Source organism: Bos taurus, chromosome 26 (genome assembly GCF_002263795.3).
Source record: "Bos taurus isolate L1 Dominette 01449 registration number 42190680 breed Hereford chromosome 26, ARS-UCD2.0, whole genome shotgun sequence".
Classification (NCBI taxonomy): domain Eukaryota; kingdom Metazoa; phylum Chordata; class Mammalia; order Artiodactyla; family Bovidae; genus Bos; species Bos taurus.
Window position 1 is genome coordinate 47,042,422 of NC_037353.1, and position 15,560 is coordinate 47,057,981.

The following is a 15,560-nucleotide window of genomic DNA, read 5'->3' on the forward strand; positions in this document are numbered from 1 at the left end:
CAAAGCCTTTGACTGTGTGTGTGGGTCACAATAAACTGTGGAAGTTTCTGAAAAAGATGGGAATACCAGACCACCTGACCTGCCTCCTGAGAAATCTGTATGCAGATCAAGAAGCAACAGTTAGAATTGGACATGGAACCACAGACTGGTTCCAAATAGAGAAAGGAGTACATCAAGGCTGTATATTGTCACCCTGCTTATTTAACTTATATGCGGAGTACATCATGAGAAACACTGGGCTGGATGAAGCCCAAGCTGGAATCAAGATTGCCGGGAGAAATATTAATAACCTCAGATATGTAGATGACACCACCCTTATGGCAGAAAGTGAAGAAGAACTAAAGAGCCTCCTGGTGCAGGTGAAAAAGGAGAGTGAAAAAGTTGGCTTAAAGCTCAACATTCAGAAAATGAAGATCATGGCATCTGGTCCCATCACTTCATGGGAAATAGATGGGGAAACAGTGGAAACAGTGCCAGACTTTATTTTTGGGGATCCAAAATCACTGCAGATGGTGACTGCAGCCATGAAATTAATAGATGCTTACTCCTTGGAAGAAAGTTATGACCAACCTAGACAGCATATTAAAAAGCAGAGGAATTCCTTTGTCTGTAAAGGTCCATCTAGTCAAGGCTATGTTTTTTCCAGTGATCATGTATGGATGTGAGAGTTGGACTATAAAGAAAGCTGAGCACTCAAAGAATTGATGCTTTTGAACTGTGGTGTTGGAAAAGACTCTTGAGAGTCCCCTGGACTGCAAGGAGATCCAACCAGTCTATTCTAAAGGAGATCAGTCCTGGGTGTTCATTGGAAGGACTGATGCTGAAGCTGAAACTCCAATACTTTGGCCACCTGATGCGAAGGGCTGACTCATTCGGAAAAAAACGTGATGCTGGGAAAGATTGAAGGTGAGAGGAAAAGGGGATGACAAAGGATGAGATGGTTGGATGGCATCACCGACTCAATGGACATGAGTTTGAGTAAGCTCCAGGAATGGGTGATGGACAGGGAGGCCTGGCGTGCTGCAGTCCATGGGGTCACAAAGAGTCAGACACGACTGAGCGACTGAACTGAACGGAACTGAACTGAAGCGTTGATGAAACTGGAATTGCACCTTTACAGCCAGCTGCCCCAGGCAAGGTGTTAAAGGCCCACAGAACGCAAACATTCCAAGGGGGCAGTAACTGTGACTTCATCTTGATCCGCTTGACAGCAAGTCCCTTGAGTTTCTTTTCTTACCTAGAAAGCGTTTATTGAAGGGGGAGGAAAAGAGCTCTAATGTTAGAGGAAACCCCCCACCTTGACCAGGCTCCATAGTAACCATTTGCGTGAATTATCTTATGACAAGAGGTCCTGGTAAGAAACACGGAACTAAAGTGGGGAAGGTCGAAAGGAGGTACCATGTGTCCTGCCACCGCCAGAATCCTTCTCACTGGCATCGATCTTGGCTGAGCAATGAGTTTGCAACCGGGAAGAGCACTGAGTCAGACTGATCGACCAAAGACAACCCAGAAACTAATTCCATCACCATAAAACCTGAGACTGCGAGCCATGTGGCAGAGCAGTCTTCCTGGGTCCCTTACCCTGATGCTCTCCACCCGGGCGCCCCTTCCCAATAGTCTCTTGCTTTGTCCGCACGTGTGTCTCCTCGGACAATCCATTTCTGACTGTTAGACAAGAGCCCTCTCTTGGGCCCTGGAAGGGGTCCCCTTTCCTGAACACTGAGTGCCATGGGCACCTGAGGGGGAGAATGCTGGTGAGAAGCTGGCCGCAGAGCAGAGCCTGGGGATGCAGGAGCCTGAAGACCCCCAGGCCACACACACAGGGTGCCTGGATTCAGCATCACTGACTACTCAGCTTCGTGACCTTGCTCAAGCTCCTAGAATCCTTTTGAGCCCAAGTTTCAACACCTGTGAAATAGGACTAATTTGACTTACCTTACCGGATTGTCCATTCATTTGCCAATTAACTCACTTGGCAAATATTTAGTTAGCACCAGCTATATTCCAGGGACAGTGTTCTAGGCAGTGGGAATGCAATAGCTAAGAAAACTGACCAAAGTCTTGCTCTCATTGACCTTTTACAGGAGTGGGAAGGGAGTTGGAGAAAAGATTATGTATATTACATGAAGATGAGGGTTAAGTGATAAGGAGAAACAGCGAGGAAGTGGGAGAGGAAAGGCAGAGGCATAGGCTGTCATTGTTCATGTAAGTCAGTTCATGTCATCAGTCAGTAAGCCATGTCTGACCCTTTGCGACCCCATGGACTGCAGCACATCAGGCTTCCCTGTCCTTCACCATCTTCCAGAGTTTGCTCCAACTCACATCCATTGAGTCAGTGATGCCATCCAACCATCTCGTCCTCTGTTGTCCCCTTCTCTACTAGGAGGAGGGGCATGATTTCAGATACCGTCATCAGGAAAATCATCATTCAGAATGATTAGTAAAACCCCCAAATTCTGAGAAGCAAGTGATCAGGGAAAGGGTCCCATCAACTAAAACTCGCCTTAAAGGTGAACTTCTATTTCACTGCTTTCTCTCTCATGTAGGAATGTGAAGCATTTATTGAGATTCCCATGGAAACATCTCAAATTTTGAGGGAGGGAGGGAGGTGTGTAAATTTTTGTTTAGAAACTCAAGCAAAAAAAAGATACAAGAATTAAGCTTTTGACTCACACACTCACTTGAATTTTCAAGATGCTCTTCTCATTTTTCTTCTGGCGGTGATTTATTTCTAATGCAGAAGCATTAAAAAACAAACAAGGATGTCTGCTACAAAATTTCCACTCCAAACACTCAGACTCATTCATTTTTGAGCTGTCACAGAAGAAGCAACAATTTACAGAAGGAAAATCTGAAAACAATTGAATTTCATTTCCCTCATGCAGTAAGACCCAGAATAGAGCAGTTTGACATCAAAGTCCCATTTCTACACTCAATATTCTCATCTCCTTTTGGTCCTCAGACAATAAATATCTGGAAAAGGCAATATCTGGGGGCTTTTCTCCATCTCCTCCTCCAGGTGCGTTTTTCTCTGCTAATATTCAGAGAAACTCACGTGCTAAGTGCAGAGGCAGATTCCCCTGTTGAGGGAAGACTCGTGCTTTAATTCTTTTCTATAGAGGACAGACCATCGCCTCGGTGCTGGACAGCTCCCCCTGGGCTGCCTGGGATGACTCTGCAGCGTGTTTCTTCCACTTTATGAGAGCTGAACATCCTCTCAACAGTCCCCACGCCCAAGCCAGGACACGCACCTTTCCTGCCATTGCTTGTTGCTGGTCAGTCACTCAGTCATGTCTGACTCTTTGTGACCCCATGTAGCATGCCACACGCCTCTCTCCTCTACTCTCTCCCAGGGTTTGCTCAAATTCATCTCCATTGAGTCAGTGATCCTATCTAACCATCTCATTCTCTGCAGCTCCCCTTCTCATTTTGCCGTCAATCTTTCCCAGCATCAGGGTCTTTTCCAATGAGTTGCCTCTTCACATCAGGTGGCAAAGGATTGGAGCTTAAGCTTCAGCAACCGTCCTCCCAAAGAATATTTTCAGAACTGATTTCCTTTAGGATTGACTGGTTTGATCTCCCTGCTGTCCAAGGGACACTCAAGAGTCTTCTCTGGCACCACAATTCAAAACATCAATTCTTTGGCACTCAACGGCTTCCTTATGGTTCAATTCTCTCATCTGGACATGTCTACTGGAGCAGCTGTAGCTCTGACTATACAAAAATTTGTCAGCAAAGTGACGGCTCTGCATTTTAATATGTTGTCTAGGTTTGTTATGGGTTTTCCTGGTGGCTCAGATGGTAAAGATTCCACCTGCCATGCAGGGGAGGCAGATTTGATCCCTGGATTGGAAAGATCCCCTGGAGAAGGGAATAGCTACACACTCTAGTATTGTTGCCTGGGAAATCCCATGGACAGAGGCTTGGCAGGATACAGTCCATGGGGTCATGAAGAGTTGGGCATGACCGAGCGACTAAACATGCAACCACACCTAAATTTGTCATAGCTTTCCTTCCAAGGAGCAAGCATCTTTTAATTTCATGGCTGCAGACACTGCAGCAGCTGACAATTCAGCTCAGACTATTTTTTCCCAGCTAATAAATCCATTCTCCTGCTTGCCCTACAAAAAGTGAGAAGGTTGGCAGGACCTCTTTCCTGTGGCACAAACTATGATGAATGAATCCAGTTGTGCAGATGGAAGCACTCCTCTTTGAGGGACCCAGACCAGGCCCTGCAGGTATCATCCAGCTGCTGGGCTTTCTGCCTCTGACCCCTGCCTTCCATGGCATGATGCTGAGGCTTAGGCTGGGTCTTTGGCTGATGCCTTCTTGACTAATCTCTGCCCATCTACACTAATGCCCACAATGGCGAAAATTTGTAAACAAACAAACAAAAAGCAAACCTAAAGCCATCTTTGCTAAGTGGGTGTCAGTGGGACTCAACATGTGGTTACAGTCTTCTCTGCCATGATATTCAAATCCCCGTGTACCAGGCTTGGAGCTTTGCTCTAAGTGCTTTCCAGACACTGCCCCATCTACACTCCCCACAGCCCTGGAAGAAGACACTGGGTTGCTCTTGTCTCCATGGATAGACAAACAAACTGAAGCTCAGGGAGATCCAGTGGTTTTGTCATATGGGATCAAGATCAAATATCTGGTAAGTGGCAGGTTGGCCTGACTCCAGAGAAGGTGCCCTGTGGTCTCTGATGTCCAACTGCCCACAGTCATGGGGTCAGCTGGACCATAAAGGAGTCTGAGCCTTGGAGAGCTGATGCTTCCAAACTGTGGTGCTGGAGAAGGCTCTTGAGTGTCCCTTGGGCTGCAAGGAGGTCAAACCAGTCAATCCTAAAGGAAATCAACCCTGAGTATTCCCTGGAAGTACTAATGTTGAAGCTGAAACTCCAATACTTTGGCCACCTGATGCAAAGAGCTGACTCATTTAAAAAGACCCTGATGCTGGGAAGGATTGAAGGTAGGAGAAGGGGGCAAAGAAGATGAGGTATTGGATGGCAACACTGATTCAATGGAGATCAGTTTGTGCAAACTCTGGGATATAGTGGAAGATAGGGAAGCCCGGTTTGCTGTTGTTCACGGGGTTGCAAAGAGTCGGACATGAAGTAGTGACTGAACGACAGCAAATGGTGTCAGGCATGAATAGAAGGAAAGGAAATCAGAAACCAGAGAAAGTGTATGTGATGGTTAATTTTGAAAAAAAAAATTATTTTACATTGGAGTATGGTTCATTTATAGCGTTCTGTTTGTTTCAAGTTTGGGAGAAGGCAATGGCACCCCACTCCAGTACTGTTGCCTGGAAAATCCCATGGACGGAGGAGCCTGGTAGGCTGCAGTCCATGGGGTCGCTAAGAGTCGGACACGACTGAGCGACTTCACTTTCACTTTCCACTTTCATGCATTGGGGAAGGAAATGGCAACCCACTCCAGTGTTCTTGCCTGGAGAATCCCAGGGACGGCGGAGCCTGCTGGGCTGCCGTCTATGGGGTCACACAGAGTCGGACACAACTGAAGCGACTTAGCAGCAGCAGTAGTTTCAAGTTTACAGCAAAGTGATTCACTTATACATATAAGTGTATCTATTCTTTTCATATTCTTTTCCCATTTAGGTTATTACTGAATACTGAGCAGAGTGTCCTGTGCTATATAGTAAGTCCTTCTTGGTTATCTGTTTTAAATATAGAAATGTGGACTTGTCAGTCCTAAACTCCCAATCTGTCCCTCTTCCCAACCCTCCTCCTTGGTAACCATTAGTTCATTCTCTAAGTCTGTAAGTCTCTATCTGTTCTGTAAATAAGTTCATTTGTATCATTCTTTTTAGGTTCTACAAGTAAGTGATATAATAGGATATTTGTCTTTCTCTGACTTTTGTGACAGCAAACTTTATGTGTCACTTTGACCAGCCCTTAGGGAGCCTCGATATTTGGCTAACACCTAAACATTTTCTAGGTGTGTCCAAGTTTCTGGGTGAGATTAGCATTTGAATCTGCAGACCAAGTAAAGCAGGTTGCCCTCCCAGGCGTGGGTGAGTGTTAGCCAGTCCACTGAAGGCCCGAGTACCATGAAAGGCTCTCTCTGCCTCACTGTCTTTAAGCTGGGACATCGGTCTTCTATATTCAGTGTAAACAGTGGCTGACTTTATTTTTCTGGGCTCCAAAATCACTGCAGATGGTGATTGCAGCCATGAAATTAAAAGACGCTTACTACTTGGAAGAAAAGTTATGACCAACCTAGACAGCATATTAAAAAGCAGAGACATTACTTTGTCAACAAAGGTCCATCTAGTCAAGGCTATGGTTTTTCCAGTGGCCATGTATGGATGTGAGAGTTGGACTATAAAGAAAGCTGAGTGTGGAAGAATTGATGCTTTTGAACTGTGGTGTTGGAGAAGACTCTTGAGAATCCCTGGGACTGCAAGGAGATCCAATAGTCCATCCTAAAGGAGATCAGTCCTGGGTGTTCATTGGAAGGACTGATGTTGAAGCTGAAACTCCAATACTTTGACCACCTGATGCGAAGAGCTGACTCATTTAAAAAGACCCTGATGCTGGGAAAGATTGAGGGCAGGAGGAGAAGGGGAGGACAGAGGATGAGATGGTTGGATGGCGTCACCGACTCAAGGGACATGGGTTTGGACTCATGGAGTTGGTGATGGACAGGGAGGCCTGGCATGCTGCAATTCACGGGGTCACAAAGAGTCAGACATGACTGAGTGACTGAACGGAACTGAACTCACCACTCAGCCTGGACCTGTACTGCCAGCTTTTCTGTGTCTGAACTTCTTACCTTCTCTACTGCATGAGCCAGCTGCGTGCAACCTCTCTCTTCTCTCCCTTCCCACATCTTCCCCTCTCTCTCCGTATACATCCTGTATTTTCTGTTTCTGTGAGGAACCCTGATGAACAAGTGCATTGGTTTTCTGTTGCTCCATGAAAAGATTACCAGAAACTTAGTGGTTCAAACAACACATGCTTGCCAACTTGTGACAGCCAAGAGGCCAGACAGAGCTGTGTCCTCTAACTGAGGGCCTCAGAAGATGGCGGTACAGGTGTCACTGTGGCCACACCTAAGGTTCAAGAGGGGAAGGACCCACCTCCAAACTCACGTAATTGTTGGCAGAATTCAGATCTCTGTGTCTGGGGACCCCAGTGCCTCAGTTTCATTCTGGGTGTTGGCAAGAGATTGTTCTCAGCTTCTAGAGGCTACCGTCAGTCTTTGCTACATGTGTGTGTGTGCATGCAAAATCTCGAGTCATATCCATCTCTATATGACCCCATGGACTGTAGCCCACCAGGCTCCTCTGTCCATGGGATTCTCCAGGCAAAAATACTCAAGTACAAGTGGGTTCTCATGCCCTCCTCCAGGGGTTCTTCCTGACTGAGGGATGGAATCCAAGTACAAGCACATCTCCTGCATTGGTAGGTGGGTTCTTTACCACTGAGCTATTCGTGGCTGCCAGCTTCATCCAAACCAGCAAGGCGGAGAATTCTGCAGCAGATGGACACGACAGTCTTATGTCCCACCATCATGAAAGTGACATCCCTCACCTTTGCCTTATGATAGTGATTAAAAGCAAGTCACAGGTCCTGTCTGCACTCAAGAGGAAGGTTTGCAGAAGGGTGGGAACACCAGGAGGCGCGTAGCAGGGACCACAGTCGATACAGAAGTTATGGGTGACTGCCTTTGCTGTGGGAGATAGCCATTTGTCTCCAGGCTGGAGCTCTGACAAGGAGTAAGATACAGACCAAAGGCGACTGGCAGTCTGCGAGGAAGACAGACTGATTTTAAGGCTTAAATGTAGAGTGAAATTCAGTTACTGGAGTCCGACTATATGCCAGGCACTGGTTGAAAACTTTACGTGTGTGAGCTCATTCAATTCCCATAACTCCTTTAAAAATGCAGTAAAATGCTTCTCAGGCAAGGGTTCTTACTGGCCTGTTTTACAGATAAGGCATTAGGGGCAGAGAGGTTAAGTCACCTGCCCAGGGCCGCACAGCTCATGAGCACTAGAGCCAAGATGGGGACCCAGGTGGTCTGACTCCAGCAGTGGAGGAGCCTCCTCAACTCAGCTGCTGAAGTCCTTAGGCTAAGAAAGCCTCCTTCTCTCTGGAGTGTGCAGCTGTTTTTTGAAAAGCACAGGCTGGGGAAGAAAAGCTGGCTCCAGCTGGAGTAGAGGAGAAATGGGGTAGACAGTGGGGCAAAGAGGGCACAGTGAAAGGAAATGAAGATGCCTTTAAAATTTCCAAGACAGGTTTCCCGTGATGAAACGTGTTCTGATGGGAGAGAGCAAAGAAGCAGTCAGAAAATGAATGTCTCCAGTTCAATCAGAAAATTCAGAAATTATGAAGAAGCTGCCTTTGCACTTAACACCGACCTGCTATCAGAAAGTAACTTATCTGTAAATAAGCAAGAGATAGAGTATTTCCTTTAACAGCAGTAAAACTCTTAAAAGTTTTACTGGCAAAGACAGCCTGCAGGAGGTGTGTAACTCTTGTCTTCCTGTCCATGATGGGCCTTCTCACATCCCTGGGCAAGCGGGTCAGTGATTACCGGAGTGAATTATGGTCACTGCCAAAGGATGACATTAGCTAGAATCCTGCTTCCTGCCACCATGATGGAAACCCTCCAGGTACATCAAAGAATTATGGATGAAGGTGCTTTTATAGCCTTTAAGAAACAAAATCTGCAGCTCAGAGTCAGCGCACTGTGTTCTCTGCCCAGGCTCCTCTGGGCTTTGGTGACCCAGGCTGTGCATGGCCAAGTCAATGCCGAGAGGTCTCCTGTTTCTTGAGATTTAGAAGCACAGGCTTTGACTTAGACCTATATGCACTCAGACAGCATTCCACTTGATAAGCTCCATGGCTGTGGACATGACCCTGGACTTCTCCAAGCCTCAGTTTCCTCATCTGTCAGATGGAACTCATAGTGACAGGACAATAAAGTTGTAGTAAGGGGGAAGTGAGATAATATCCATTAGGCACCTAACACAGTGCTCCATCTGCCTGCTCCGTAAACGGCAGCCAGCTGCTGCAGAATGCACCAAGCATCTCAGCTTCATGTCGCATAGGAAAGGGGGTATCTAACTCACACTTACAAATTAAGTTGGGGAAGATTTTTGGAGGCAGATATTGTTTGTTGAGTCTTCCCTGGTGACTCAGATGGTAAAGAATCTGCCTGCAATGCAGGAGACACAGGAGACATGGGTTTGATCCCTAAGTCAGGAAGATCCCCTGGAGAAGGGCATGGCAAACCCCTCTAGTATTCTTGTCTGGAGAATCCCATGGACAGAGGAGCCTACAGTCTATGGGGTCGCAGAGGGTCAGGTATGACTGAACAATGAACAGAGAGATCGTCTGTTGATGAGAGGTATATAGATTCGATGTTATCCCAAGTATATCACTAAGCTCTTGTAGATGCCAGTAGGGCTGACTGCAAGGGAAATTTTCTATGTCCTTTCGAAATGGTGTGGTCAATAACGTAGACTAATTGAAATCCATTGAGAGATGAAAGATACGGACCAGCAAGAACCAGACCAAATAGGACAATGCAGACCCATGCCTCTGCGGCAGCCAGCCCAGCAAGCCAATTTCTGCAGCAATTGGTGCAGAACGGTCAGGACTTGGTCAATGACTGCCAATTTCTCTGTTTTTTGGTGTTTTTTTTTTTAACCCCCACATCCACCTCATAACCAACAGAAAAAGTCAAATATGCTCTCAAATCAGATAAGATGCCCCGGTTCTAGTTAGCCTCCCTCCAGCTTTTGCAGACCAGCAGCCGCCCAGAGGGGCACACTTGAAGCTTCCCCCTTTCAACTAAACAGCCTTTGTGCTCTTCTGTCTTTAAGCCTCTGCCAGAGGTGAGTGATGGAGACTGAGCCTCTTGCTATGGCGAGCTGTGAAGAACAGCAGGTTTGTTGCAACTTGTCTCATCTATTTGTCTCCATAAATAGGTATGACTGAGGTGGCTGACTTAATAGTAAAGCTATACCTAATAGTTAAGCTTTACTTAATAGTAAAGCTTCCCAGGAACTCCACAATATTGGTTGACAGTAAATATCCATTGGCTTAAGATTTTTTCAATGTCTTTTTTAAAAAAAAGACACTATTATTCACTTATTGTAAATTTAAAAATCAGACATTTAGAAAATGTCTGCAAAAAAAACCCTCCTAAAAGCAAAAAAATATATATTTTTAACCCTAAACTACCACCCATCAGTAATCTCTCAACACTTTCAGACATCCGTGTGATGCAGATGGGAGCACAGATACATGCCTGCGTGAGTATTTTTATATAAACATGTAAGAGCATGCTGAGCCGCTTCAATTGTGTCCATCTCTTTGCAACCCTATGAACTGTAACCCTCAGGGTGCCTTTGTCCATGGGGTTCTCCAGGCAAGAAAGCTGGAGTGGGTTGCTATGCCCTCCTCCAGGGGATCTTTCCAACCCAGGGATCAAACCCTTGTCTCTTATGTCCCCTGCACTGGCAGGTGGACTCTTTACCACTCGCACCACCTGGGAAGCCCATAAACGTAGCTACCCAGTTCAGACTCTGGAATCTGTTCAATCAATTCACCACAGGCACGCATAGCTTCTATGTCTGTCAATGTTGACATACACCATCGTGCTTAAGGTCTGCGTCGTATACAACTGCACGAGTGTGTCACAGCTTAGATTGTCCTCTACTCCTGGGCATTTTGATCATTCAATGTTGTGTTGATAGGAAAAACGCTGCAATATATACTTTTGTACATTTGGCCAATTGCTTGTAATGATGAAGCTCTAGAAGCGATAAAACTGATAAACAGGTAGACACATTTAAAATGTCAACATCGGCTGCTAAAGTGGCCTCTGAAAAAGTCACATCCCTTTTGGAACACTGGTTATTGCTATCTTTCTCAATTTGGGGAATATGGTAGATAAAAAGCAATATCATATTGTTTAAATTTACATTTTTTCTTTTTTCATTTTTAATTATGGGTAAGAATAAACATTTGTCTTTCATCTGTCTATCAATCTAACTGCCTACCTACATACATGTACACGTTTGGAATTTTTTTAATGAATTGCCCTTGTATGTACTTGGTCCATTTTTCAATTCGATGTCATTTCTTATTGATTTTAAAACTTACTTATGTAACAGGCTATTAAACATTTGTGTCATATTTTGTAATTATATTTTTCTTTTATTTGTCTTTATTAGCTTGCAAGTATCTTTAGTTTTTCTCCTTCAATTTTCCTGGCTATTAGGTCATGGGAAAGAAAGTGTTTCCGTTCCAAGATAATAAAAGGTTTTAAGATTTTATTTAAGTCTTTGATCCAGGACATCATCTCTTGCTGAGTTAGATTATATCCTCAAGTGAATTTACATAAAGGTACATCAGCCCTCTTTGCATATTTAGAATGTCCTTCAGCTGACTTCTAATGTAAATAACAGCTTATTGAGTATACATTTTGAGGTTAGCATTTCTCTTTCTGTCAAAATTTTGTAGACATTCGATTGCTTCATTTTTCATTGGAATCTTATGTTATTGAGAAATCTGTCTTTACTTTTTTTTTTTTTGCTTGTGAGTCACCTGTTTCTTATTATTGCATATTTGTAAAATTCTTTAAGCTTCTTTAACAGTTCAGTTTGAAAGTTTAAAGTTCAGTAATCTTACCAGGATGAATATCAGTATTTATCATTCTCTATTCATTGTCTAGGTACATTGTCATGGTACTTCCTTGAATGCTCTCCTCTCTTAAATTTTCATTATCATTTAATTCTACTTGCTTATTTTCAAATTCACAGAACTCAATATCCATACCGAATATCCAGCATCTATCACATTTGGATCACTACCTTAGTCTGAATTCCCTGGAACACACAACATGGGCAAAGCCTCACAGCTGCCCTCTGTTTGGAGTGGAATCCCAAGACAGCAAGGATGACGGGGGAATGCAAGCGGAGCAAAGAGGGAGGAACAGCAAACTCAAGGTTGTGCCGTCATCACACAGCGCCGCCGGCCTCAGGACACTGGAGAAGGGGTGGGCTGCAAGGCCCCTGTCCGCTGAGTCTGTGGCCCCACTGGTCTGCTTGCTCCTTCCCATCAAAGCTTTTCCCAGGAATACTCCCTTTTCTGCACTGCTGGTCTGTGTTGTTCAGCCCCTCTCCCCAACCCTGCCAAGGCAGCTGCCAGGGAAACCAGGTGCCCTGTCCCAGCGTGGACGCTTCACCTAAGCCTGTAAGCGGGGAGAGCGGGAGCCCCCCCAGATCCTGGCAGGGGGGTTGGATGCAGATGCAGACAGCCAGTGACAGGAGGGGACACCGCCAAGGCTGGGCCTGGGGCCGGGGGCGTGTTGGCTGCACACTGGTGTGCCTGCAGCCCCTGGGCCAGGAAGTCTGACCCCACGTGTGCAGCCCAGACACTGGGGAGCTCAGCTGCCGGGCCCAGCGCGACCGTGGTCTCGGCCCTTCTGTTGCTTTGCTTCCATATTTACCTGCAGTTTTTCATTCCTACCCTGAATGTCACTAGCTTGGCTTCTGTAGTGTTGATTCTGATGACTGCAGCTTCAAAAATATTTCTAATTTCTGCAATCAGACTATCTTTATCTTCAGGCCAACAGACCTACGTTAACCTCTTTCTTTTCTCGCCTTTCACTTTTCATCTTTTGTCCTGTTTTACTCTCTAAGGAGATGAAGAAAATTTTCTAATTTGTTTGATTTCCAAAAATGACTGCTTTGGGATATTTGCTCTCGTTCTCTTTCCTTTTTCTTGTTAAAAAAAAAAAAGTTTGGACTTCCCTGGTGGTCTAGTGGTTGGGACTTCACCTTCCAAGGCAAGGGGTGCTGGTTCATTCCCTGGTCAGAGAGCTGGGATCTCACATACCTTGTGGCCAAAAGGCCAAGGCACAGAGTGGAAACAAAGTTGTAGCAAATTCAATGAAGACTAAAAAAAAAAACAACTTTACAATAAATAAATAAAATAATATTTTAAAAATATTTAAAATTTAAATATTTAAAAAATTCAAATAATAAAGATAATCATTTCAAACAAAATAATTGTACATTTTGAGTGTTTACCATGACAAATATTTTGTTAAGCACTTAGCATAAGTTACCTTGTAATCCTCACAACTGCAAGGTGACATCCATAGTATTATCTCAAAGAGGCACAGTGAGATTAATTAAACTGCCCAAGGTGACAGAGCGAAAACCTAGAGAAGCCAAGGCTTAAACCAGCTGTGCCTGACTCCAAAGCCTGTTTTCATTTATTGAGTGCTTTCTACATATGATGTTGGCTGCACCTTCCCAAATAGGCCACGTATTGCCTTTTGAACCTTGTTCTGTTTGTCAAATTAGTGGCAGAACCTCAGCCGGGTGATTGCACTGCGTGTGCTCAACTTCCTCTTCTGTGACACTGCGTGAATCGTGTTCTCTCCAGCTCAGAGCGACCTGCCTCTCTTTCACCATATTCTGCACTGCAGTCCCTAATCTGGACTCTGATTTGGGTTGCTACTCATCCAGGGTTGAAATAGGGAGGCTGCACTCTTAGCTCTTCTTCTGCCAAAAAGAACTCTTGAAAACTGGGCTCAAATGTCACATTGTCCCCATAACATTTTCTCAATTAGGCAGGGGAGTGCAATGAACCACCAGTTACTAGAAGCAGGGAAAAAAAACTAGAATTTTGCCTTCCAGAGATTGAAGGGTGGAACACAGCTTTGGGGTAGATGGTTTCTTTGTTCTAGGAAGAGCCACTTCAGGAAACCCTCTTGACCACCACATGTAGGTCAAGTACTTGCTCTGTGTCCTCAGCAGAGCTCCAGACTCCAGCAAAAATGTAAATCTTGGGTGAGACCAGGATGAGGCGGGCTCTCTCGGTAACCTAAAATGCTGCCCTGTTGTGGGGGGTACGGGCGGGAAATGCGTGTTTACAGCTCTGCAGGTTAAAATAAAAACTGCAAAATTCTTTTCATTGGCAGCTTCCTCGGGTTTTCCAGAGATGAAATCTGAGGATGCTAGGCATGTGGGTAGGAACAGAGCTGGTGAAATGTGTTCTCCATTAGGGACCGCAAGATGCCTGATTTTTAACCACCAAGCCCAGTATCTGGACTTTGTTTTCAGAAAGCAAGGAGATGTTATGAAGTGACTTGGTCATGATGTTCTTATACTTTCTCTGGGTTTGGATAGTGACCCAGAGAACTGCCGAGCTCTTCCTCACCCCCCTCTTGGTCTGGGAACCAAACGGGAAGACTTCTCTTGGAGACGCACACTCTTTACCACCTGTGCTCCCCTGGGGCTCTGCCCCCTTCCTCCTGGACCCGTCAGCACATGAAGTCCCCCTCCACAGGATGGGCTGCAGCATGAGTACCTGAAGCCCAGAATTTTACTAAACTTGCCTGGAAGGAAAATTCCCTTTCTTCCATGGTCTTGGGCTGTGAGAACAGGTCCTGTTGGCAGCCACTTTTCCATGTTGGGAGTGGACATTTTAAATTTTTAAAACTAAAAAACAAAATTTTTTTTGGACACACTATGAGACATGTGGAGTCTTAGCTTCCCAACCCAGTGATCACACCCATACCCTCGACACTGGAAGCATGGAGTCTTAATCACTGGACTGCCAAGAAAGTCCCAGGAGGGGACTTCAAATGGTAGTGGGTGATACAGGGACATGGGAACAAAGCCCAGAGGAAAGGAGGAGACCCCAGAGTTTATAATGTGGGTGTTAAGTCGCTTTAGTCATGTCTGACTCTTCGTGACCCCATGGACTGTAGTCCACCAAGATCCTCTGTCCATGGGATTCTCCAGACAAGAATACTGGAGTGGGTCACCATACCCTCCTCCAGGGGACCTTCCCGACCCAGGGATCAAACTCATGTCCCTTACATCTCCTGCATTGACAGGCGGGTTCTTCACTACTAGTGCTACCTGAGAAGCCTGAGTTTATAATGCCTAAAGTCATATCCACCCAACACTCTTCTTGATGCGAGCCAGTAAAATTCCCTTTCACTTCAACAGCTTTAGCTTACCTTCCTGCTGCTGGCAAACTTTCTACCATACCCTGGGCACCTCTGCAGCTTGGACCCGAGTGAGAACTTCATTGTTCTCTATTTCTGCTGAAGTCAGATGTCAGCCCTCCTTCCAAGGTCTTGGTTTCTACTAAATAACTTTGATATTCTCTAATAACTTGGCCACAGTATTTCATTTGCCCAAGGAACCTGCCTTGGGGTGCTGTTTCACTACAAATCTTCCATAAAGCTTTCAACAACCAAAATTAATATATTCTCTTCTTGGGCTTCTCCAGTGGCTCAGTGGTAAAGAGTCTGCCTGCAGTGCAGGAGATGCAGAGACTTGGGTTTGATCCTTGGGTCGGGAAAATCCCCTGGAGAATGAAATGCCAAACCACTCCAGCATTCTTGTCTGAAAAATCCCATGGAGAGAGGAGCTGGGCGGGCTACAGTGCGTGGAGTCACAAGAGTCGGACGCGACTGAGCGAGTAAACAATGATAAATCCTCCTCTTAGGTTGGAGACTTCCGTCCCTTGGCTGCAAAGCAAAGGCTAATAAACTCC